The 27,603-nt window shown below is 39.9% G+C and overlaps 1 long non-coding RNA gene across 1 annotated transcript; it reads right to left on the reverse strand.

Annotated features, from left to right (window-relative positions):
• LOC132209627 (uncharacterized) lies at positions 1 to 27,545 on the reverse strand. The gene is made up of 3 exons (XR_009445805.1): positions 27,462 to 27,545; positions 7,427 to 7,525; positions 1 to 392 (listed from the first exon to the last, which is right to left on the reverse strand). It is a non-coding gene; the product is annotated as an uncharacterized LOC132209627 (long non-coding RNA).
• Between the last annotated feature and the right edge of the window lie 58 nt (positions 27,546 to 27,603).

Genomic DNA, 27,603 nt, shown 5'->3' on the forward strand with positions numbered 1-27,603 from the left:
TACTTTGTATTGATTGCATCTTACCTAAAGTATTGCATCCGGTGTGCACTCTTGTACAAGGCTTTGAATTCGCAAAATGTCCATTGAATGCTCATCTTCATGTTTAAATTTCTCTATGATCTTATTCCACCTTACAGCTGTCATGTCTCATGTCAACATGTAACCACTCCTGGGCCAATTGTTTACTTCTTGCATTCTGCTGGACTATTGGTAACTATGTTTTCAATCATTGTGTTCATTTGTTCTGGAACTCTTTTCTGTAATCTTGCTTTTCAATCCTGGTTTGTCAATCTTAGCTGAAAGTCATTTTGCTGGAGTGTCCCAAATCCTCATATTCTTTTTTGTCTTGTCATCATTGATGCTGTGAAGATTTGGTCTCCATGTGCAAGGTGCTGTAGAAGTGTACAGTATTGTTAATTGCCAGCTGAAGATGGTGAATAATACGTAAGTGCACAGTTGCACTTAAACCTACACCTTATTAATGTTTCAACAAAGTTGTTATTCCCCACAAATACATATCTATCTTTCACCCTCGTGCAAATAATCACAGAATCCTTACAATGTGTAACCAGACCATTTGGGCCATTGAACCCACAGTGACCCTCCAAACAGCATCCCACCCAGACCCACACACCTACCCCATTCCTGTAACTCTGTATTTCCCATGGCTAACCCACCCAGCCTGCACATCCCTGGACACTGTGGGCAACTTCGCATTGGTCAATCCACCTCATCTTTGGACTATGGGAGGAAACTGGAATATCAGGAGGAAACCCACACAGACACAGGGAGAACATGCAAACTCCACAGAGACAGTAGCCCGAGGGTGGAATAAACCTATGCCCCCGATGCTGCAAGGCAACAGGGAGCCACCGTATCACACAAAAGTATTCTAAAATGTTGGAAAATGATTTTCTTGCGGCGTGAGATTAATGAAGTCTCCCTCAAGGCAATCTTATACTCTTCCTTATTAATTGGCCCCTTGTTATCTCACAATATTTTTCACATTGCTGTCTGAAATTATTCTCCCACTGCTCATGCAATTTTATCTTGAAATTCCATATACAATAAAAACTCCTTTGCTAAGCCATTCATTACAATCACAACTATCTGTACACTTTTTAGGCTATCAGCGCTTAAACCAATGTATTATTTTGACATCATTTCTCAGAGGAACTGGGAGTTATTAACTGATCAGATAAGTTAGAGAACAATGATTCTGAATAACAAAAAATATCTACTATTATGTTTGCAGTATACCTGACAAGTACATTCACTCATAGGAATCCATCGGGACTAAAATATAATGATGTTAGTTCCAAGAGGTGACAAGAAATTGGGCAGCAGGAGGAAATTGGGAATTCTATATTTTGTCTCCATCCTGTTCAATTTCAATATTCCTGTAATAATGACAGTGACATTGAAGAAATGAGTTCCATGAATTACACAGAACAGGCAGAGCAATCTGAGAGTATGCTATCCACGGAACTTCCAAAAGGTACCTCATCAGAGATGCCATTACAAGACTTGGCATGCTTAGACAAAATTTCATTCACCCAGACCCAGGCTTTGCATTCCAAAGAATTTTTTCAAAGTATAACATGTTGCTGTGGTCATTGTGTGAAGTGTCTGGCTTCAGAAGTTACAGGCGGAACACAAGAACATGAATGCAAAGGTACAGAAGGAGTCTACATTACACTTTTGTGAGGTCCTGGTGATGTGATCCTGGAGGTATATACGTATTCTTAGAATGAGTAGCAGTACCATATCCACCTGTTATGTGGTTCAGCACGGAGCAGACCTTGCACCTTGTATTAAGTTTTCTTAGCAATATTCAGGCTAAATCTTAAAGACTTGACTATCCTATAACAATCTCCATGATCAAGTTCTGCGAAGTGGTTGTCCGGAGACTAGAGAATCTGTTCCATATTCTATCAAAGAATCTGAGAAACCTCGAACTGAAAATGAAACGTGATTGAGAATTGAAGAAAAAGAAAAGTCAGAACAGACAATGGATGAGGTACTCTCGGTTTCAATTTCCTTCACTATCAGTCTCCATAATCCCAACCCCAGCCCTTTCTCCTATTTGAACTAAGTATTTAAAATGATTTGGGATCAGGCCACTCCTGAAACAGCAGAAGCTACAGGCTGATTGTTTACATATTCACAAAAATCAAGAGCTACTTTGGAGGAAATTCCAGAGGCAGGCAAATCAGTTTTAGGGTCAATGTGGAAATAAATTGCGTAAAAGTGACATTGGAATAAGATTCAATTTCATGTTGATGAATTTCACTGATCAGCTTTGCAGGTGAGGAGGGATTTCCTTGGAGTAGTTGAGTTAGCAATTAGCATGTGGAAATAGTCATTTTCTGCTGTTGCAAATCAGGATTCTGTCAGTAGCAGCCAACCAATTTCCTGAGCTACCAGCAACTTGCCAGGGCCAACATTGTGAGCATACTGTAGGTGGAAAATCAGTGACAGTGTGAGCCCTTTCGTTTTTGGGCATAGGCTCACAAATCACGAGGATGCAACCGCTTCCAATTACACAGTTACATTCTTGTGAGCAAACAGCAAAACACCTCAAAGAATGTAAGATGGTATGAGAGGATGTCATTTACATATCACCACCCACCCCCACCAGTGCCCCCCTCGCCCCGTTCTTTTACGGTAGCTCAGCTAACACTCTACATTTAATATGAGCACTAATTCTTGACTCTGTTTACCCTGTCTCAAAGTTATTCTGGCCAATATTTCAAACTCTAACCATTTTCTCCAACCTTTTCAAGGATGGGTGGTGTGGATGGCATGTACATGGTTCTCTTTGTAAATGCAAGACTTTGGAAAATTGGACTTTTACAACCTGCTAATAAATTAAGTGCAAAGGCATGGTCCCGTTTCTCTATTTGCATAAACTTGAGGCTGGTCTAAAGTGGATAACAAGAATCTATGCCACAATAGCAAGAATCGTTCACCCCTCAAGTATTAAAAGTTCTGTCACAAATGCTTCATCAGGCCACCTCTCCTCTTTGTAGGTCAAAGTACCCTGGGCATGAGGTAAAAGGAGGGTTTTACCATCAGAAAGAAAAGAAAACTTCAGAAGTGGACAATCTGTGATTCTATCATCAGGGATGGGATTTCTAGCCCTGATCTACAGACTTAATATAAGATTGAATAACAGTAGGACATGTAAAGTCTGTGACATCCCTATAAATCTTGATCTCATCAGTCTGGGTTTAAATTCGATTTGACTTGATTTGATTTATTGTTGTCACATATACCTAAGTACAGTGAAAAGTTTTGTTTTGTGAGCAATACACACAGATCATATCATACAAGTACAGGCAGATCACAGGGTGCTTAGACAGAGCAAGGCAAACAAGGTTACAGCTACACGGGAGATGTACAAAAGCAAGGTCATGATTAGATTTGGAATTAGAGAGGTCCATTCAGCAGTGTAATAACAGCAGGGAAAAGCTGTTCTTGAACCTGTTGGTGTGTATGTTTAAGCTTCTGTATCTTCCGCCTGAAGGAAGTGGTTGGAAAAGGGTATTACCAGGGTGGGAGGGGTCTCTTTGATGATATTGCCTTTCCACGGCAATGAGAAGTGTAGAAGGAATACATGGATGGAAGGTTGGCTTATCTGATGGTCTGGACTGTGTACACAACCTTCTGTATTTTCTTACTGTCCTGAACAGAGCATTTGCCTTACCAGGCCATTATCCACCCAGACAGAATGTTTCCTATTGTACGTCAGTAAAAGTTGGTGAAGTCCTTAAGGAATTTCCTAACCCTCCTGCGGAAGAAGAGGCATTGTTATGCCTTCTTGACCATTGCATCTATGTGGGAGGTCCAGAACAGTTTGTTGTTTATTGTCACTCCTAGGAACGTGACGCTCTCAACTCTCTTCACCTCTGCTACATTGATGCAGATGCGGTGTGTCCTCCTCCTTTTTTCCTGAAGTCAATGCTCATTTCTTTAGTTTTTCTGACATTGAGGGAGAGATTGTTATCATTGCACCAAACAGCACACTCCTTTAGAGATAATGTGAACTGCACATGCTGGAGAATCCAGGATAAAAAAGTGTGAAGTTGGATGAACACAGCAGGCCAAGCAGCATCTCAGGAGCACAAAAGCTTTAGTTGTTTACAATAGACAGAATATCGAGTGTACACAACCAGCTTGTGCTTACAAAACTCACAATGCATTTCTTTGGTCATAAAGCTCTTGCTAAACAATCCTGAGTGTACCAATAATTACAAATTTAAGATTATAAGTTGCAAAGTAGCTCACTAATGTTTGCAAGAAGCTTTATATGTTAATTCACACAGATATTTCATTCTATCTCCCTCCTGTATTCTGACCAACTTCCTTCTCCACTTCATTTTTAAACTTCTCCTTCAAAAACTCATAATTATACTGTAGTTGATCTCTCTTTCATTAATGAGATTTTGCTAATCTAGAATCGCCTTTTGCAAACTTAAACAAAGATGATTGTTCCTTTATTTGAGATTTTCTTTTTCAGAAGTAAGATCATCAGTTGTGGATTCCCCAAATCAGCTGAATTCCTATTTTCCTCTAAGAACTTCCAGTAGGCTGTTAACAACCCTACTTGTTCTCAAAGCATTCCTATCTGTTTGCATTCTATAACTTTGCTAAAATAACACACAAACAAATATGTTCTCATAAGTTTCACAGAATTTTTATAATAATGAAACTCAATAAAAGCATTAAATTTAGTCAATTGTCAACATAATACTCGTCAAATATTCTGGCTGCCAGGAGACTTGTCTCTTATTTGATTCTGTTGTCTGTTATTGTGCACCGGACTTCCAAGAGCAGCAGCTTTTCTTTATGTACATCCATAAGTGTTGTTACACACAACTGATTGGTATTTTTCTCCCGTCACCAAATCATCTTGGCATTATTCATCTATTAACCTTCACCAGTAAAACATCCATATTTTCCAATTGATTGATTCACACGCAAGCCTGTTAATGGTAATGCAATAACGGCAAAGATGGGGGGAAAGTTGGGAGAGAGAAACGGCGCTAAATCATTGTGATATCAATCATTCATAGGACCAATTCTTTTTAAAACAGCTTGCCTCTCTCAGCCAATTTAACTAGATCTTCTTGGATTAAGGAAAGATTGAATTTATTAGCATTGAACATGTGAGGAAAATAATGAAATATACAGTCACACAGATTAGAAATGAGAACCAAGGAAATATGCAATAGGTAGAAAATAAGATACAAAAATCAATTTAGAGCGTTTATTGTCAGGAGTGGATGGTGACATGTTGTGGCCATTCAGTTGAGTGGTTCCAGTAACACTGCCCTGACAATTGAGAAGTTGGCCTGGAGATGCTTAATTTTGCAAGAATGCACCAGGGAATGATTGTATCCCACTATTTATTGAATTCAAAAAGGCATTATGTCTGAACACATTCCCTTCTCACTTTGAGATTATGTCCTCTGTTGCTAGACTCTCCAATGATGGGAAGCATACTCCTAGCATTTGCCCTATCAAATCACTGAAGAATCCGAGATAACAAAGTGTGGAGCTGGATGAACACAGCAGGCCAAGCAGCATCTCAGGAGCACCAAAGCTGACATTTCGGGTCTAGACCCTTCATCAGAGAGTGGGATGGGGAGAGGGTTCTGAAATAAATAGGGAGAGAGGGGGAAGCAGACCGAAGATGGATAGAGGAGAAGATATGTGGAGAGGAGAGTGTAGGTGGGGAGGTAGGAAGGGGATAGGTCAGTCTGGGGAAGACGGACAGGTCAAGGAGGCGGGATGAGGTTAGTAGGTAGGAAATGGAGGTGCGGCTTGAGGTGGGAGGAGGGGATAGGTGAGAGGAAGAACAGGTTACGGAGGCAGGGACGAGCTGGGCTGGTTTTGGGATGCAGTGGGGGAGGGGACGAGCTGGGCTGGTTTTGGGATGCAGTGGGGGAGGGGGAGATTTTGAAGCTCGTGAAGTCCACACTGATACCATTGGGCTGCAGTGTTCCCAAGCGGAATATGAGTTGCTGTTCCTGCAACCTTCGGGTGGCATCATTGTGGCACTGCAGGACGCCCAGGATGGACATGCCGTCTCAGGAATGGGGGGGGCGCGGGGAGTTAAAATGGTTTGCGACTGGGAGGTGCAGTTGTTTATTACGAACTGAGCTGAGGTGTTCTGCAAAGCAGTCGCCAAGCCTCCGCTTGGTTTCCCCAACGTAGAGGAAGACACAACAGGTACAGTCGATGCAGTATACCACATTGGCAGATGTGCAGGTCAACATCTGCTTGATATGGAAAGTCATCTTGGGGCCTGGGAAGTGGGTGAGGGAGGAGGTGTGGGGGCAAATGTGGTACCTCCTGCGGTTGCAGGGGAAAACCAGCTCAACTCGTCCCCTCCCCCCACTGCATCCCAAAACCAGCCCAGTTTATCCCCGCCTCCCTAACCTGTTCTTCCTCTCACCTATCCCCTCCTCCCATCTCAAGCCGCACCTCCATTTCTTACCTACTAACCTCATCCCGCCTCCTTGACCTGTCTGTCCTCCCTGGACTGACCTATCCCCTCCCTACCTCCCCACCTACACTCTCCTCTCCACCTATCTTTTCCTCTATCCATCTTCGGTCCGCCTCACCCTGTCTCCCTATTCATTTCAGAACCACCTCCCCATCACCCTCTCTGATGAAGGGTCTAGGCCCAAAACATCAGCTTTTGTGCTCCTAAGATGCTGCTTGGCCTGCTGTGTTCATCCAGCTTCACACTTTGTTATCTCGGATTCTCCAGCATCTGCAGTTCCCATAATCTCTGAAGAATCCAATATGTTTCAATCAGATTACCTCTCATTCTTCTAAACACCAGTGAGTAGAGTATCATCCTGTTTAGCCTTTTCTCATCAGACAATCCCTCCATGCTGAGGATCATCCTAACGAATCTCTATTAACTCCTTCCGATGAAACCTGATATCTTTGTTCTAAATAAAGGGGCCAAAACTGCTAACAATATTCCAGATGTGGTCTCACTCGAACATTGTACAATTACAGAAAGATTTCCCTACTCTTGTACTCCAACCCACTTGAAATAAGGACCAATACTCCATTAGCCTTCCTGATTACCTGTATGTTAAATTTTTGTATTTTGTGCACAAGTAAAGCCTCAAATCACTTTGTATTGCAGCTTTCTGCACTTTTTCTCCATTGGTTATGGATTGCCAAACGGAAAAAGAACCCCTTTATCCCCACCTGCTGTCTCCTGCCCAATTCTCTATCTATGCCAATATACAGCCTGCAACATGTGGACACTTATCTTATGACTTAAACTTTTGTGAGGTAACTTGTTGAATGCCATCTAGAAATCTAAATGTAATGCATCTACTGGTTGGACCCCGTACACAAACCCATACAGATCAAAACCCGAAATGACGCTACTCACCAGAAACAGACCGGACAGTATAAATTCCAAGTGGAGTAGAATAACACTGCTTCATCGGAGGCTCCACTGATGATGTCACCTAGCATGGTGATGAAACGTCTGAAAGAGAACAAGCTAGCTCAGCGAGTAAGTCAACAATTTCAACCACAACCCAAGCTACAAATCTTTGCTTAAACTTTACATGGGTATGAGTTACTCAACTATTTCCAAGAATCCATATATACTTTGTGATACTTACTGATAGCGACAAAGCGGGCAGAAGTAAAATACCTTAATCAAAGCACCAACTGAGAACAAACAGTAGATGAGTTACAGTATATTTTTACTCTAACCTACTCTGCCATTCAATAAGATCATGACTGATCTGATTCTGGCCTCAACTGCACGGCTTTGACTTTCCCACTTTGACTCACTAGTTGCTTAGTTAGTCTATCTACATTAAAAGAACTCAATAGCTGTGCCTCATCACTTTGGAAAAGAGAGTTCCAAGGATTCATATTCTTCTGAAAGAAAAAAATATCCTCTTCAGCTCTAAATTAAATTGAAGATGTTATTTTTAAACTGTGCCACCTGGTTAAAATCCTTCCCACAGCAGAAAATAAATGTTTAGCATCTACTTTGTCACCCTCCTCTGTCATACTCTGTCCAAACTGTCCACTGTCCTCAAAACTTCTCCATCCCAGGTATCAGTGAACTTCTCTCTAACACATTTTTACTTGTTCCTGAAAAAGAAGTATTCCAGATGTAGCATCAGAAAGACTCTATATCACTGTAGCAAAAGTCTTCCTACTTTGATATCCCCCTTGCAATAAATGCCAATATTCCATTTATCCTCCTAATCATTTGCTGTATCTTCATAGTAACATTTTGTAATTCACGTATCAGGACACCGAGAGTCTTCTGCATCGTAGAGTTCTGTGGTCTCTCTTCATTTAAATAATATGCTGCCTTTGTATTATTCCTGCTAAAGTTGACAAGTTCACATTTTTTCCACAATTTACCCCAGCCACCATTTTTTGCCCATTCACTTAACCTATCTAGATTCCTTATGCCCTCTTCATAACTTACATTCCTACTTATCTTTACATCAACAGTAAATCTAGTGATATACATTCATACTCTTCACTCAAGTCAGCTTTTTAGGTTGAGGCTCCAGCACTAATTGTTGCGTCGCACCATACATTATATCTAATGAACCCAGATTCACCCATTAACCATCCTTTGCTTCCTACTGGAGTCCATCAGGACAACGAGATTTATCGGATTTTAGTTTTAATAATATTCTCAGTACCCTTTTCCTGGTGATTGTAATTTTTTAAGTTATTCACTCCCATTCACATGCAGATTCACAATTATTTCCAGGATGTTATTTTATCCCCTTCAGTGAACTGAGCAGTAAATTATCTGTTAATCTTCCATTTCACTATTTTATGATATTTAACTCCCCGTTCTCAATCTCTTGAGGACCAATGTCCAATTTGCTTACATTGTTTCGTTTCAAATACAGGTCTTTTTCTTATATTCCCAGCTGGCTTTCCAACAGACTTCCACAAAATTAATCATTTTGATATTCTTTGCTGTCCTTTATATTCTGTCCAATCTTATGACCTGCCACTTATCCTTATGGAATTATACAGTTATTTTTTAGTTTGATACTTGCTTTAGTTTGCAGAGTTAGCCACAGATGATGTATCTTTCCATTGGAGTCCTTCTTTTTCATTGGAATGTACATTTTCTGACTATTCTGAAATACTTCCTTAAATGCCTGTTATTCTAACTCTACCAAGCTATTTCTTCTTCTGGTTTCCAAATTCCCTTTAGCTAACTCTGTCTTCAAGCCCCCATAAATGTTTTAGTTTAAGTTTGAAATGTATATGTTCAATCCACTCTTCTCCCTTAAAATGAATGTTAAATTCAGGTCACCACTATGTAGGATCATTCTGAGGTCATTAATCAATCTTGTTTCATTGTGGACTAACCTGAAAAGCATGTCTCATCTCACAGTCCATAATTTTGTTCTACTCCTTGGTGAAATTTCATGACATACCCTCACTTCTCCAGATCATTTAATATTAAACGGCATAGCTGAAACTTCTTTTAGGATAGTCAATGAAACACTTTAATAACAAGGGTTACATAGGTATTTAAAACTCAGTATGATACAGCAGTGAATTTTTCAAGGTTAAGTGATGGCCTAGTGGAATTATCACTCGACTTAATTCAGAGACCATGCTAATGTTCCAGGGGCCTGGGTTCGAATCCATTTTTTTTCCTTTATCCATTCACGCGATGACAGCGTTACTGGTTAGGCTATTTAAGTAACCTAATTATTTATTGCCCATCCCTAATTGCCCAGAGGGCAGTTACGAGTCAACCACGTTGCTGCAGGTCTGGGAATCACATGTAGGCCAGACCACGTAAGGAAGGTAGTTTCCTTCCCTAAATGACGTTAATGAACCAGATGGGATTTTCCAATAATTGACAATGGATTCTTAGTCATTATTAGACTCTTAATTCCAGATATTTTATTGAATTAAAATTCCAATTGCCGTGGTGGGATTTGAACCTAGGTCACAGGAACATTATCTGGGATTCTGGATTAACAGTCCAGCAATAACTTGGTCATCGCTTCCTCCACATCCTGCTATGACAAATGGTGGAATTAGAATTCAATGGGAAAAAAAAATCTGGTTCACTAATGTCCTTCAGAGAGGGAAACTTCCATTCTTACCTGGCCACTGGCCAATTAGGGATGGGCAATAAATGCTGGTGTAACCCATAATGTCCATAATGCCCACATCCTATGAAAGAATTTTAAAAAACTGAAGTATAGCACAGTCTTATACTCCACTATAGGGTAAACACCTGCTGGGGTTTTGATTACTTTAAACCTTATTCTTGAGTTTTAACTTTTCATACTATTAAAGTTGAACATAAAAAATTCAGTCAAAAGCATTAATTTGACACTAACAAAGAGAATACAGTTTCAAGAGTACTTTTATGGACCATATTCCTCCCACCTCCTCATCATAAGTCACACCAGCGGAGTGTGAGAAATGTCATAGAAGTGTGTTGGTTGTAAGCATTGAAAAAGTGAGAAAGATCAACTTGGATCACTTGGTTCCAATTAAAGAATGAAACAGAGTATATGATATGCTCAATCATGAATTCATTCTTAAATGCGAATCAGTTCAGTTTACAATGTCTTAAACATAAATTCCGAGGAAGAAACAGAATCGTCTTTGAATGCTGAAATCAGTTGGTGTAAATTCCATTAATGGAACATCCACAACCTCCTGGTGAAGGGAATTTCAAAGATTCACAACCCTTACAGTGGTCAAGACCAAAACCTCTCAGAAGATGAGAAAGATATTATAAACCATTTTCTCAAATTGAATTATGGACACAATTGTAAATATAATTCAAGGAGGAAAGTGCCCAAAATAATTTATTTTTGTAAAAAGGGCATGTGGTGTATAATGAGTAATTTCTTCACTGTAAGAGTTGTGAATCTTTGAAATTCTCTTCTCCAGGAGGTTGTATTAATGAGTTCATTTAAAGCTGGGAGAGGCAGATTTCTAGTCCCGCAGTGACAAGGGATATGACAAGCAGGCACAAAAGTGAGGTTGAAGCCCACGATATGCCATGATCATACTGAAAAGTGGAATAGATTCTGACAAAGGTTAAGACTTGCAATTTATGTTTTTGTTTGTTTCAGATCTCCAGTTTCTACAGTTCTCTTATAATATCAACAGGTCCTTTGGACTTTTCCTGCTGTTATTTCTTATGTTGTGCTCTAATGTGTTCTAATTATGCTAGTGCCACTCAATATATTACATGTTGAATGTCAGTTTCATTTAAATTAACATTCAGGACAAAGTAGGCATTTAGTGCATGCAATATTTTGACCAGGCATAGACTAATTGCATATTGTTATTCTTATGCCAGTTTTGGGAGTTACCAAATATTTAGTCCTTAGTGCATCTTAACATCTTTTTCTGAACGTGACAAATGTATAAACTTACTCTCACTGTGATTTATGCAATTTTTATTCTTTTTTATTGCCACTCATTTGGCAAGAGAGAAACACAATGTTATTAGAGGGAGAAACTGATAATAACAATTCTTTTCAGAAAATTACCAGATGAAATGTTCAAGTATTTGTAAAATATAAATCACGAAAGCTATTCTGTATGGCAGTATTTGCATTTTCTGTATTGCAGTTATGGCTTTCCACTGCTGTGTATTAGTTTCATTAAAACATTGTAATCACTTCCATTAGCGTTCATAAGCAACTATTGTCATTACAATTGTCACTAATGACTTACGTTCCAAATCCAGATGGCTAGCAGTGGCTGACAGCATCAGATTGATATATTTCCCAATTATGCAGAAATTAATATTGTGTTCAATTGCATTCTGAACACAGGTTGACCCCACTGTGATGAGTTAAAATATTTTTAATCCCTTGAGCATCTTCCTAGAACAAACATAGTTCCAGCAGCAGGTCAATTCATCAAAGAGCTTGCCTGAAACCTTAGCATATAAAGCTTTGTAGTGTTGGAAATAAACACTGTCATTGTCATCAGAAGCTTGGCAACATAATCTGGAAACATATGACAAAAATACTCTTGCTCTTTAGTGCATGTTGTAGGAAAGAACACTGTCTTTTAAAATATTCAAAGTTGCTGGTAATTCATTGTCATTACCTTGCATTTCATTGCTCACTGGAGACTTTATTTCATCCTCTAATTTTACATATTTTATGATCTCTGTCTCTAGATAGCAAACTTGGACGGAAGACTGTTTACTTCAAATGAAGTAAGAGCTTAAAAAAGGCCCACTGGTAATAATACAAAGCCTGAACTAATACTGCAAAGCAATTAAGCTTTTTTTCTCTCTCTTTTACATAATGATACCGAAAGTGCACTGAATACATTACAAAATACAGACGAGCAGCTAAAATAAATAAAAGTCTGAACCACCAAACTCATAAAATTTTCATTCAAATGTAGCTACATAGTATTTTGTTGTAACACAAAGAGTTCTTCTAGCTAGTCATAGAACTTCCTTTATTTATCGAATATAATCCTCAACACCAGTGCCCCACAAGGCTGCATACTCAGCCCCGTACTAAACTCCATATCCATTCATGACTGTGTAGCCAAATTCCACTCCAACTCCATTTATAAATTTGCTGATGATGCCACCGCTGTAGATCGGATCTCAAACAGCAACGAGACAAAGACACAAAAGGGATTGAGTGCTCGGGGGCACAGTGTAAAGACAACAATCTCTCCATCAGTGTCAGAAAAATGAAGGAGTTGGTCATTGACTTCAGGAAGTTGAATGGAGGGCACACTCCTGTCTGCATGAGTGGTGCTGAAGTGTCAAATTCCTGGGAGTGATGATCACCAACAATCTGTTCTGGTCCACATCAAGTTGACACAATGTCAAGAAAGCACAACAATGTCTCTGCTTCCTGAGGAAATTTGGCATGTCCACTAAGATTCTTATCAACTTTTATAGATGCACCATAGAAAACAATTTATCAGGATGCATCACAGCTTGGTATGGCAACTGCTCTTACCAATTGCACAAGAAACTAAAGAAACCATGAACACAGTCCAATTCCATCACACAAACTAACTTTCCTTCCATTAACTCCATATATACTTCCCACTGCCTCTGGGAAAGCAGCCAACATAATCAAAGACCCCTACCACCCCAAGTATACTCTCTTCCACCCTCTTCCATCAGGCAGAAGTTATAAACATTTGAATATATATACAAACAGATTCAAGAACAGCTTTTTCTCCACTGTTATCATACGTTGATTGAACCTCTAAAAATGCTACTATTGATCTCTCTCTCTCTCTGCACATTCTCTGCCCCTGTAACACTGTATTCTGCACTCTTTTCTGCTCCCTGGTGGCCTCTGAGTGGTATGATCTGCCAGCATAGCACACAAAAATAACATTTTTCACTGTATCTCAGTGCATGTGATAATAATTAATCAAATCAAATCAGGTGACTATTCACGCTATGATATCTGGAAAACAAATATTACCCTAATTATTTTCTACAATTGAACAGGAATTCTTGAAATTACTTCTTGAAAGTCAATATGAAATGATCAGATTTACAAATTAAGCTAAGATTTCTAAATGAAACAAGGTTATGATGAAATCAGGGCCTGGCTATGAGCATGAATTATAATCCCTTTGGGTTTTGACATGCAAACCTGTTACTCATACAAATTTCTTACATGGAATAATCCCAGTTCATGATAAAACTGCAGCCAAAATGTTGCACGGTTGACAAGATACAAAGGTGAATAAATGGCAATATTGATTTATTTAAGCAATGGCTTTGGAAGGTTTTTGCCAGAGAAAGATTCATAGTTAAAACAGCAGTTGAATAAAGAGAAGTCAAGGGTCTTCTAAGGAGCATACAGAACCCTGCCTTTTTTCAGATCCAAACTATTAGACTATAGCCAAAGTTATCTTCAGCATTCAACGCTGAAACATTGTCTGTTCTGTTCTGTATATAAACCAGTTCCAGAGCTTTATCCCTTGCCAAAATTCTTTGGTTGCCAGGACATGCAAGTCATGATTTCCATCTTTACAGGGTCAGGCGACTTTATTCAGGCTAATGTGCTATTGTCACCTGGACAGATATTCTACTCAAAATTATTATCAACATTCCAAATGTCATAGTGTAAATTTGATTTAATTTGATTATTTATGGTCACATGTACTGAGATTCTGCATCCTGAATAGCTGCAGAAGCAAATACTAAGAAAAGATTCGGCCCGGAATGATGCAAATCATACAAAATAACAAGAGTTTTCTTTCTTTAATTCTTGAGAATGTCTGTCATTGCTTGGATGGTGCAATTTTTGGTAGAAATATTTGGCTTAGGAGACACTACTGAACTGAAACAGTGGATCTTTGGGTATTACCATGGATGCAGATTTTGCAAAAAGGATTTCTCTTCTTATTCAGGAATTTTTGTGTTATTATTTATCACGCTTTGAAAACTTTCTTTTCTAAAACTATTACTGAGTTTGTGGCTGAGGCTGTCCAAACAGGTATGCTAAGAGGAATTTCATTCTCCACTAATTATATACTGAAGTGACAGGAGCAGTAAGAGCACCACAAGGCAGCGAACCAGGCAGCTCCAGTTAAAAGCCAGACCACTCCAGGACTATCATCCAGCAGCACCTACATACTCAGGTTCAAGACAGAAACTCTGACCCAGGAGATCAGCATCAAGAAAGTGTATTTCAGTCATAAATCTTTGGTGGAAGTGTTTCTTTGCCACATAGGCTGGATCCGCAAGGAACAAAAGAACATATTTTTAATTATATCTTTCAAGGTATCAAGGCATTTAAAAGCACATTGCAGCCAGTGAAGTACTTTTGAAGTTATCACTACTGTACGGAAAAAAATGAGAAGGGTTTTGCAGCGTATTTCTCTCCATGATTTCTAACCAGTTATTTTCTGCAGTTTTGCCCTAACCGCTTCATTATGCTGTTATGGTACCACCCTTGTGCTATCATGTGCTTGCCAGCAGCAGGAGGACTTGCTACAGCTAGGGCCCTCTGGGATTCTTGCCTCTGTTTTATATTTCCAGTCCAGCTCGTGGGCCAGCTCAACTGCTGCAATCCAGGGATGATCCTGCACATTAGCAGGGTCAAAGAAATTATCAGAAGATAGCTGACTGGGGCAAGTTGGTACCTTGATTTTCTGATAGGGACCCAGAGCTCCTGTTGGATGGGGTGATGAGTAGGAAGGCTATCTACTTTCTTCAGGACTGATGTGGAGGTGCCGGCATTGGATTGGGGTGTTACAAAGTTAGAAGTCACATGACACCAGGTTACAGTCCAACAGGTTTATTTGAAATCACAAGCTTTCAGAACACTTCCTTTGTCACTTTACCTAAGGAGCAGCACTTCAAAAGCTTGTGATTTCAAATAAATCTCGTTGGACTCTGACCTGGTGTCGTGTGACTTATGACTTTCTTCAGGGCTGTCAGTGGAGACCCTGCTAACCTGGTCTGAAGCTGCCACCAAGGTCAATGCAATATCCACAGTCTGGAAGGCAGAAGATCAACAGCTCTCTCAGCTCCACCAGGGCTGATGCCACCATCTTCTCTCTACTGTTTTACACTCACTCTCTGCTAACTGCACACACTAGCCATGAAGGCTCGTGTTCTACCACTCTCACAACTGTAAGCAGCATCTTTTCTCACCTGCTCTTGCCCATCCCACCAATTGCCCTATTACCCCTATATGCCCTCGCAACTGCTTATTCACTCACTCAGGGGCATCTCAGCATATTTCCCACCTGCACCAGCATTAACAGCTATGCCATTTCATCTCACTCAATCCCTCCCTTTCTCTCATTGCAAGAGAAATCATTCTACAACAAGGCAGAGCAAGCCAAGACAGGTGGTATGGAGCCTGAAATTTTATCTCCTCTCTCATTGTAAAGAGAGGATCTCTGTCCTAGCTGGAGAGGACCATGAATACTCATGTGGTAATACTGAGTCTCCCATGTCCTAGCAAATAAGTAAGAATCATTGCCGAATACAATGCTGGTCTTCTGTTACCAGTAGTGTGAATGTTGATATTTTCTAATCAACCTGTTCAGACATGTTAGTAAACACCTCCTGGCTCAAAGATGGGGAAACTGCCACTGCACCACAGAGCCTTCTCAAAAATAGTGCAGTCAGTCTGATGCATAGCAGTGAGTTCTGATGAGGATTGATCATGCTGCATGGTACAGATTGTGTTTCACTGCCCCATACTACATACTTCATGAGAGGATTAGCCTTTCCTTTTCTGCTCCAGTGCCAGAATTAGTCTGACACCCAGAATTTTACAATTCAGCAGAAACTAAGCCATGGCTGAAAATACAAAACAATGTTATGTGAGAAGTTTATAGATGGAGTGGATAATCGAACTAGATAATTCCCATTTAATGACCAATCTAATATCAATAACTAATTTCTGAATATGCATGCACAGTAAAATAATTGATGCATCAATATCAGGTGAAAGAATATAAGAAACAGAAGGCATCCTAAATTAATTCCATCATTCAGGTTTGAACTTATGCATCAGCTGCCCTGTCTTCATATCCAATGATTACCTCGGTTGACAAAAATCTATAACCTGCAGCCGACCCTGACCGAAAACGATATAGATGCAGTACTGCAAGGTAAGCTTCACCAGTGCCAATCAGACCAGTTCCAACAAAGGAATAGGGAGAAGCTATGACCAGGAGGAGGAAAGGAAAGCAAGCAAGGGAAATGTTAGGCACGATTGGGTGAGACCTCTGTTGAGTAAAGCATGAATGAACAAGCTCACAGCCAGGCCAGGAGTGCTTACCTAGTTGTTGTATAATTAAAAACTGTTTCATTCAAAAGCAACCAAATCATCCAAACTTTCTGAGAACTTTCTCCATTCTGAGGAAGGGTCACTGGATCCAAAATGTTAACTTTGATCTTTCTTCACATATGCTGCCAGACCTGCTGAACTTTTCCAGCACCTCCGGTTCTGATTTACACATCCGCAGTTCTTTTGGTTTTTATCCAAACTTTTTTTTGGAGCTCTTGAGGCAATTGCTAGATTGGAGGAGGATAGAGCTAGGAATATACACACTTGCAGCTTCTTAAGGTTGGATTAGTTGGCAGTAGTGAGGAGGCAGGTTCCAGAGAAGCTTGAAAATGGCACATGTGCTTCTATTCATCTGTTTACTCATGGCCTCATTTTTACTTTTGCTGAGTGGCCACATGATATTATGACCACAGCTCTGGAATCTTGGAGGTGACACTGTAAAGTGCATTTGAGTCTAAGTTATTTCAGTGATAGGTGTGGATTTAGATTATAGCTGCTGCAGCTGAGCTGGGAGGGAAATCTTATCTTGGAGGGCATGATAACAAAAAAAAACAGATGAATTACTTTGGATTATTGCCTGATTGCTTTTGGGAATCAGGCAATTTTCTACAGAAAAAATGCCCTTATGCAGCCGCCTCTGTAAATGAGAAGCATGTATTGTTTTCTAGTGGTGTTTGAGGAGCCACATGATCTTGTTTCTTGATTTCTTTATCCTCTTACATGTTTGTGTTGCTGCGGTGAGCACTTAGCTAAGAAGCAAGGAAGTAATATGAAATAGACAGCAGATTAATAAATTGGTGGGATTTTAACAAGCCGCTGTGGAATTGTGATTTCATTAATATTAATGGTTATATCTGTCATGTGTACACATTGGCCATATTAATAATGATAATAATAGACCTATTTATGAATTAAACCAAATTTATTAGTGGTAGTAAAATACGTACTCAATAAACTGCCTGTCAATCAAAAAGAGATAAATATGATTGATGAACATTGCTAGCAGAGTCAGTGCAACATCAAGAAGACAACAAAATATGCTGGGAGTATATAAAGGATAGACATCTAAACTCAATTCAAATCACAAAGATTAAAGTTTCATTAGTATTAGCATGTTGTCAACCTAGATTAGGCACAACAAAAGGAAATTTTTTAAAAATTGTTAAAAAGGAAAGAAGTTCTGAACGGCTTAAAAATCAGTCAGGCAAAAGATCCACAGACGAAAGGTTGTGGCAGAGGAATTTAAGGAACACTTGTAAAAAAAAAGTGTCATGTTAGCGTTTATTCAGGAGTTTCAGGAAGAGACGTTGATTAATGGAATAAAATACAGTGAATGCAGAAGTTTTCCAAAAGCAAGCCAATTACAATTCTGTCACTGAACAAGGAACTATAATGTAGAAATATAATGGTACTGGACAGAGGTTTGAGTACCCATAAAATTATTGCTGTTGGTAAAATGATTGATGTTGAGAATAAAGCCATTTCAAATGCTTCTTATATGGTATCACATGATTTGTGTTTGTTTCATGAACTTTAACATCTTTCTATTAAAGGTCCACTGATGACCTCTTGTGTGAGTATATCTAATGACTGGTCACCCCTGTAAACATAAAGCAAAAATAAAACTTATGGTCCATTAAGCCAGGTTTCACTCCAGGATATGACTGATCCAGTTTTACCCTTGGAGAAAATTTTGGAAAAAAACGGTAATCATCTAGTTAGTTCTTTTTTTAAGTACTTAGATTACCCAAAGTAATGCAGGTTCAAATTTGATATCACAAATATTCAAGGAAATAAATACGTTGGAAACAAAAGAATTTATTTCTTTAGCTTGTCATCCACAATCATAAGAAGCATTGGAAGAATAGCATCACACTTTTAAAAATCATCATTAGAGTTTATTTATGCCATAATTATTGGATTAATGGAATTTGCTTATTCCCATTTGTCATTTGACGTTTCCTTAATGAGTCCATAGGATTCAGTCCTTTTGAACATGTGGCGAGGGGACTCTAAGTTAATTAAAGAAAAAAGTATAAAACAAATCTCTGAAATGACACTTCCAACCTCATATGCTCAGTTTCAGAAAATATGAACCAAAAAGTGTGCGAGGTGGCTAAAACAATTTTGAAGAGTGTTCAACAAACAATGGCAATTAGAGCAGATTAAAAGATCAAAGCTTGGAATTGTGTCACCACAGACAAGATGACGGTGCCATTAAGCAGATTTCAATGGCTCTTATGAAATCAAAAACAAACAGTCTCGAGGTCAACTCATGATTTCAGAATTCCAAATCTTTAGCACTTGCAGCAATTCAAAAAGACAGCTCACCACCACCTTTTCAAAGGCAGCTAAGGGCAGTGGGTAATAAATAGTGGCCAACCTGTGACACCCACATCGATGACAGAACAAACTGGATGATGTGAATTATGTAGTGAGTACTCCCAGACAGGAGGAATAATGAGAGTGTCATGCTATTAAGCTATAAAGATATTATGGCAGGGAGGATAGTCGGAAGAAAAGTATGGTTTATTGGTAGTGTGAAAAATGGAGGTGAAATGCAAATGAAGATAATTTGCGATTCAATCAGAAATCGGAAATTCTAAAGTTGACCCTTCAGTTATTAGATTGCATGGAAGGTTAGATGGAGCAATCTGCTCTCAAAAATCTTCCAAAGTGACTTACAAAAGTTATTACACACTCGTAAATAAATTTATCTGTATAGGCAAGGGAAAATGTCTTTGGTTATACAAGATTTTAATGTGGTAGATAGGTTCCCATAAAACAATATCTTTCCATCTCAGTACGGAGAAGTTAGTCAAATTGATGAAGAAATCAAGTTCATGATGGGCAATGACATTATTGAATTGGGTCATCAGGCTAAATCTTACATTTTTCTTTCAATAAGTGCGAATTGCGTGGAACTTTTTTGGGGGAATTCTTGCTGAGGCAATGATATTTTTCATCAAATCTTACCAAACACCCTTCATTAACAACTTGCTCTGACCCTATGAATTCCTCATGCTGATTCAATCCATATCTAACTGTGAGGCATTCCCAGAACAACTTGATACTCAGTGGATATCTATCAAACGATGAGCATCCTTTGCAGCCAAGCCGTCACTAAAGGGCCATTGTGCAAAAGACAATTGTTTGCAATGCCGCTCTGCCCGTCACCAACAGGATAATGGTATAGCAACCAAAGCACCACGGTGCTCATGGCTGACACTAATTCATGGAAATAACTCCATTCATTCACCATAGTCGATGCTTAACCACCATGGTACACAGTGTGCCCATCCAGCACTACATTCTGTCTATACACACTCTCTAAGTTATTATTATTCTGTAAACTGCAGCACATGGCTCCCAATATTAAGCTAGGCCATGCTAGATTTCTTGTCCAATTCATCCACAAATCCTGCCACAGGCCACATACTCAGCCTGCTGTAATATTCTGCTAAAAGTAGGTGCAGCTCACCTATTGTGATGATGCGGAAACTAGCTGGATAACAGTGATTATACATAGATTATCACAAATTTGGTATGATGGCAAATGTGGTATCAAATCCAATTTATGAGCAGTGAGTAGTGCACTGGAAGTTAAGCACTGTCAGTCCCACAATCATCGCAGAAGGTAAGATTTTATAAAGTATGCAAAAATTCTCCTATTTACCTGGTGCTCAGACCAAGAATAATAAAAGGTATGGGCCAGTTTTATGTACTGTAGAAGAATCACCATAAGTAATTAGACCTTGTCTATAGGCAAACATTTATAAACCATCAGTCTATAAAACTAATTAAAACTCTAATTCCCTTATAATCTCCTCTTACACACACAGAGACAAACAAGCTGGAATTGATTATGGACAGAGGAGAAAAACTAGAAAGCAAGTTCAGTTGTCTTTGTTCCCATGGTTCTGTCGTTAAATCTTGTGCCATTTCAGTTGGCCAATATGTTCCTCCAATTGCCTCTCTCCGGTTTAACAGAACATAGAACATAGAAAAGTACAGCACAGTACAGGCCCTTCAGCCCACGATGTTGTGCCGTGGAATAATCCTAATCCAAAAATAAAATAACCTAACCTACATTCCCCTCAATTCACTGCTGTCCATGTGCACGTCCAGCAGTCGCTTAAATGTCACTAATGACTCTGCTTCCACGACTACCACTGGCAAACTATTCCATGCGCTCACAACTCTCTGGGTGAAGAACCTCCCTCTGACGTCTCCTCTATACCTTCCTCCTAACACCTTAAAACTATGACCCCTCGTGGCAGTCAATCCTGCCCTGGGGAAAAGTCTCTGGCTATCGACTGTATCCAGGCCTCTCATTACCTTGTACACCTCAATCAGGTCACCTCTCTTCCTCCTTCTCTCCAGAGAGAAAAGTCCGAGCTCAGTCAACCTCTCCTCGTAAGACAAGCCCTCCAGTCCAGGCAGCATCCTGGTAAACCTCCTTTGCACCCTCGCCAAAGCCTCCACATCTTTCCTATAATAGGGCGACCAGAACTGGACACAATATTCCAAGTGTGGTCTCACCAGGGTTTTGTAGAGCTGCAGCATAACCTCGCGGCTCTTAAACTCAATCCCCCTGTTAATGAAAGCCAAAACACCATTTGCTTTCTTAACAACCTTATCCACCTGGGTGGCAACTTTGAGGGAGCTATGCACTTGAACACCAAGATCCCGTTGTCCTTCCACACTGCCGAGAATCCTGCCTTTAATCCTATATTCAGCATTTAAGCTCGACCTTCCAAAATGCATCATATCGCATTTATCCAGGTTGAACTCCATCTGCCATTTTTCAGCCCAGCTCTGCATTCTGTCAATGTCTCACTGAAGCCTGCAATAGCCCTCGATACTATCAACGGCACCTCCAACCTTTGTGTCATCAGCAAACATATTAACCCGCCCCTCAACCTCCTCATCCAAGTCATTTATAAAATCTACAAAGAGCAGAGGCCCAAGAACAGAGGCCTGTGGGACACCACTCAGCACTGACCTCCAGGCAGAATACTTACCATCTACAACCACTCTCTGCCTCCTGTCAGCCAACCAATTCTGAATCCAGACAGCCAAATCACCCTGTATCCCATACCTCCTGACTTTATGAATGATCCTGCCATGGAGAACCTTATCAAATGCCATGCTGAAGTCCATGTACACCACATCCACTGCTCAACCCTCATCAACCTATCTCGTGACTTCCTCAAAGAACTCAATAAGATTTGTAAGGCATGACCTGCCCCTCACAAAGCCATGCTGACTCCCTTTAATCATGCTATGCTTTTCCAAATAGCCATAAATCCTATCCCTCAGAATTCTTTCCAAAACCTTGCTGACCACAGATGAAAGACTGACTGGTCTGTAATTTCCAGGGATTTCCCTATTCCCTTTCTTGAAAAGAGGAACAACATTTGCCTTTCTCCAATCTTCCGGTGCGACTCCCGTGGAGAGTGAGGAAGCAAAGATCTTCGCCAGTGGCTTAGCAACCTCCTTTCTCGCTTCCCAGAGCAACCTAGGATAAATCTGGTCTGGCCCTGGGAACTTATCAATCTTAATGTCTACCTGGTTGATGAGAAATGCAAGGTGCATGGGTAAAAATTCTCTGATTTATCCATTAAAATTCAAGCATATAAATCTGTTGCTAGAACGATAAACTGATTTACTTCAGACTTACAGTGAGCTTTGACTGCAGGGAACACAGAGATATGTCTTGAGTTGAGGAAGAATTGACCCCTTCTCTCTCTTTCTGTAACTTGTTCCCAGTTTCAGTCTATTCGCTTACCTGAGAACCAATCTCGCAGTTGTTATCAGGCAAAAATATTACAGTCATTGATAACTGGTTAAACGTCCATAGACCATTTCTTTTTTTCGCAGCAAAAGTTACACCTATACACCCCCTTCAAATTGCCTTCAATTCAGACCACAATTGCTGCTTAAGCGAACAGTTGTTTACATGATGCCTGGCATGGGTGTCAAGTTATTGCTTCCAAATCATGCCTTCAAACATTGCTTTGTTTTAAGAAAGAACAGCACTTTCTCAACTCAATTCCCAATTTTTAAAAACAAAAATTTCCTTAAAACTCTTGATTGGATGACTTTTGAAATAATTAGATAAACTCGGTTTATTTTAAAAAGTACTTTCAGAAAGGACATTGGCACCTTTCATTGACTGATATAGCCGAAGAAATATTAGATTATTTAGTCCAGGATGGAACTGATCAATGGAAAGTCATGCCAACCAGAATTAAAAATGTACCAGCAAATTTTTAATACTTAACCAATAGGTTGTTGACAGATTATGCAAATGTGTTGAATATCTCATAACTTGGTTTTGTTCTACCAAACCTGGAAGGGACATTAACAAAACTTAAAGAATTGTTTAGTCAAGTTACAAACAGCCAATTTGGCCCTTTATTGGTGGCAAATGAATTTGCCAAAGCGACAATGATTTATTCGGGTCATAGTGTGAGAAAAAGCCAAATAGCTTCTAGAGAAGCAAAAGGAAGGGTTATCTTAGAATTATCCATTGCAAACATAACGTGAAATTTTGCAGTATATTGGTAGAAATATATATTATCAGAGATTCAATCCAACTTTCAATGCCATCAGGGCTCCTGTGGCAACTTTCTTTCAAAAAGGCAAAAAAGATGTTTAGGCTAAAGCATGTTAGAATACAGTTGGCATCATGAAAGCTGCTCTGACTAATATAATAATCTTAACAACACCAAATAGTGCTAAGCCATCCCAACTGGCTGTGACATTAGTGCTGGTACAGTTCTATTACAGGAGGACAAGATGGATGAAGAGTTATTGGAGCTGAAACACTAACTTTGTTTTCTCTCCATAGATGCTGCCAGAGTTTCAAGAGCAATTTCTGGGTTTTTTTTGGCCAGAGAACGGTTGGCACCTATTTTGTTGAGTTGAAATAGGGACACCGTATGGACCTCTTTCTGTGCACAAATCACAGAACACTATGTATTGATATTGAGATCAACAAATGCCCTACACCGCAAGACCAACTGACAATCCTAAATTGGATATCAGTTTGATTTGTCATGCAGTCAGAAATAGCTTGCAGATGTGGTCCAATTGGGGAACCATGTCAACTGTTGAATACTGTGTTGTGAGTTTTCCCCTGCCAGCTGTTTGGCACAGCTAGTACCTATGAGCAGCTGAAGTGATATGCTGTTCAGCATCATTCAAAGTGGGACTAGGTTAGTTTGGGAACATGGTCGGTGTGAACTAGTTGAACCGAAGGATCTTTTTCCATGCTATATGACTCTATGATTTTGTGACTTTGATTCTATTAGTCTTTGGGATGTACAGCCAACATACCTAACATTACACTGACACTAATGATCAGATACCACACTAAACATTTGTGTGATAGAATATCATTTTTTCTTTGATGGCAACATCCTGTTTGTGGTGAATGCCACTCATGCTGTTACTGCATATAAACCACATGAAACAGATGTCTTCACCTGTTGGTCAAAACTTTGGGATACTAACCTAAGGTGGACTGGGCATATTTCAGGACCTCAAGCCTTAGCTCTGATCATAAGATTGTGTCCCATGTAGTGAGGAACAATCTGATCAGTATAGTCATTACTTTTATCCATTTTCAGTGCAGTCATTCTCTGGTAGTTTGGGTTGTTTCTCAGCGCAATGCCATGACCAACCAGAGATTACAAGCCTGGTTTAACATTTTAAAAAAGCCTGGATGTTACTTGTCAGTCATTATTAACTGGTGCATTCCCCATGGCAATGCTTCTACCAATGAGTCCAATTTTTAACAAATCAGCTCCTTCCTCTTATGCAGTATAAGTGTTACTTACTGCTAGCTACAGTCATATTCATAGAATCATACAGCATGGAAACAGGCTATTCGGCCGAACACATCCATGCCAACTTGGTTTCCTAAACTGAACTGTTCCCATTTGCCTGAACTATTCTCATTTGCCTGAGCTTGGTTCATATCCCTTTAAACCTTTCCAATTCATGTACCTACCCAAATAATTTTTAAATGTTGTAATTGTACCTGCCTCTACACCTCCTCTGGCAGCTCATTCCATACCACTGTGAGAAAACGTTGCCCCTCAGGTCCCTTTTAAATCTTTCCCTTCTCACCTTAAACCTATGCCTTCTAGTTTGGACTCACCTACCTTGGGAAAAAAGATCTTGGCAATTCAATTGATCTATGCCCCATGATTTTATAACACATTACAAGGAAACCCCCCAATGTCCTATGCTCCAGGGAAAAAAAATCTCAGCCTATCCAGCCTCTCCTTATAACTCAAACCTTCCAGTCTTGGTCTCATCCTTGTAAACCCTTTCTGTACCCTTTCCAGTTTAATAACATTTATCCAATAGCAGTCTGAACTCCAAATGTGGCCTCACCAATGTCTTATACAGCTGTAACATGATGTCCAACTCCTGTATTCGGTGCTCTGACCAATGACGGCAAGCATGCCAAATGTCTTCCCCTCCACACTGGTACCTGCAATGCCTCTTTCAAGCATCTATGTACCTGTACCCCGAGATTTCGCTGCACAGCAATAGTCCCTAGTGCCCTACCATTAGCTGTTTAAGTCCTGCCCTGGCTTCTCTTACCAAAATGCAACACCAAGTATTTATCTGAATAAAACTCTCTCTGCCATTCCTCAGCTCACTGGCCCAGTTGATTAAGATCACATTGTACTCTTAGATAATTTTCTTCTCTGTCAACTATACCACCAATTTTGATGTCATCTGCAACCTTACTAACCATTTCTCCTATATTCTCATTCAAATCGTTTACATAAATGGCAATCAACAGCAGACCCAACACTGATTCTTGTTGCACACTGCCGGTCACAGACCTCCAACGTGAACAACCCTCTACCACCACCCCCGTCTCCGTCCTCCAAGCTGATGTATATCCGATTGGCTAGCTTTCCATGGATCCCATCTGTTCTAACCTTAATAATCAGGCTACCAAGCGGATCATTGTTGAATTTCTTGCTAAAGCACAAGTAGGTAATGTCCACCATTCTGCCTTCATCAATCTTCTTGGCCAACTTTTCAAAAACCCAATCAAATTTGAGACATGACTTCCTACGCACAAAGCCATGCTGACTATCCCTAATCATACCTTGCTGAAATATCTACACAATGGCCAGTATCCCATCACTAAATCATCCTTTATTAAATACAGAAAGCCCTTGACATTGGCCCAGCTCCCTCAGAGCCAACTCTCAGAGACATTGTGACATTTCTTTTTTATTAGTCATCCGGGTTAATACCCCTAATCAGGGAAAGCATATTCAAGAGGTACACTTGGCTGACCTAATTACGATATTGCCTTCTAACTTCTTCCATCAGGCAGAAGATACAGAAACTTGAATACACACACTAACATGTTCAACAACAACTTTTCACTGCTGTTATCAGACTGCTGAACAGAACTCTCGAATTTCAAATCTAATTTTGACCTTTCTTTTGTGTACTTCTGCGCAGTCGTAAGGCCATGAACTCTCATTTTCTTGCTTTTGAAGGCCTCTCACTTGCCAGACATCCATTTACATGTGAACAATCTACCCCAATCAACTTTGAAAGCTCTTGTCTAATAGCATCACAATTGGCCTTGCTTCAATTTAGAACTTTAACTGTGGACCAGATCTATCCTTTTATACAACCATTTTAAAACTAACAGATTGATTTTCACTGGTCCCAAAGTGCTCCCCCACCATCACCTTAGTCACTTGCCCTGCCTCATTTCCTAAGAGGAGGTTGAGTTTTGCCCCTTCTGTCGAAGATCCATCTATACATTGATTGAGAATGTTCTCCTGAACGCACTTATCAAATTCCTCCCTACCCAAACCCTTACAAATGAGACAGTCCCAATCTATGTTTAGCAAGTTAAAATCCCCTACCAAAACAACCTTATTATTCTTACAGATATCTGCAACCTCTCTAAGTATTTGCTGCTCAATTTCACACTGACTACTTGGGGGCTACAGTACAATCCCATCAAGATGATCATCCCCTTCTTATTTCTTAGTTTCATCCATATAGCTTCGCTGAATGACCCCTCAAGTACTGCTGCGAGGTTTTTAAATAAAAAATGCTACTCACTGTCCTCTTTTGTCTCCCCTTTTATCCTTCATATAGCATCTGTACCCTAGGACGTTGAGCTTCCAGCCCTGTTCCTCCCTCAGGCATATTTCTATAGTAGCTATAATATCCCAGTCCCACGTATTCATCCATGCCCTGAGTTCATCTGCCTTGCTTTTCAGGCTTCTTGCATTGAAATAAATGCAATTTAATTTATCAGTTCCACCTCATTCTCTGTTGTACTCTTGCTTGCCTTGTGTAATTACCTTGCTCTCTTTAACTTCAGTACCAGCCTCAACCCTTTCTTTCATCTCACTACTGTTTAGGGTCCCACCCACTGCCACCTCCACCAGCACCGTGCACAACCCCCCCAACCCACTACCCTCACTAAACTAGTAGCTAACTTACTAGTTAGTTGCTCATTAGTTGCTACTGCTATGATTCTATATATTTGTTATATTGCTTTTAAAAATTGCCAAAGTCTACAGTGTGCAAGGACAAACATTGAAGGGAGTTTTTGCTTACTTCAAATTTCTTGAACACATAGGCTTCTCCTAGCCATGGGCCCATCAGTCACTATTTCTCTTGAAGGACTACTAGGGCTTGAAGAATGTGCAGAGACCATGCAGAGCAGTACAATCTACTGGAAAAAAGAAGAGGAGAATTT

The sequence above is a fragment of the Stegostoma tigrinum genome, chromosome 5, assembly GCF_030684315.1.
Source record: "Stegostoma tigrinum isolate sSteTig4 chromosome 5, sSteTig4.hap1, whole genome shotgun sequence".
NCBI classification, from domain to species: Eukaryota; Metazoa; Chordata; class Chondrichthyes; order Orectolobiformes; family Stegostomatidae; genus Stegostoma; species Stegostoma tigrinum.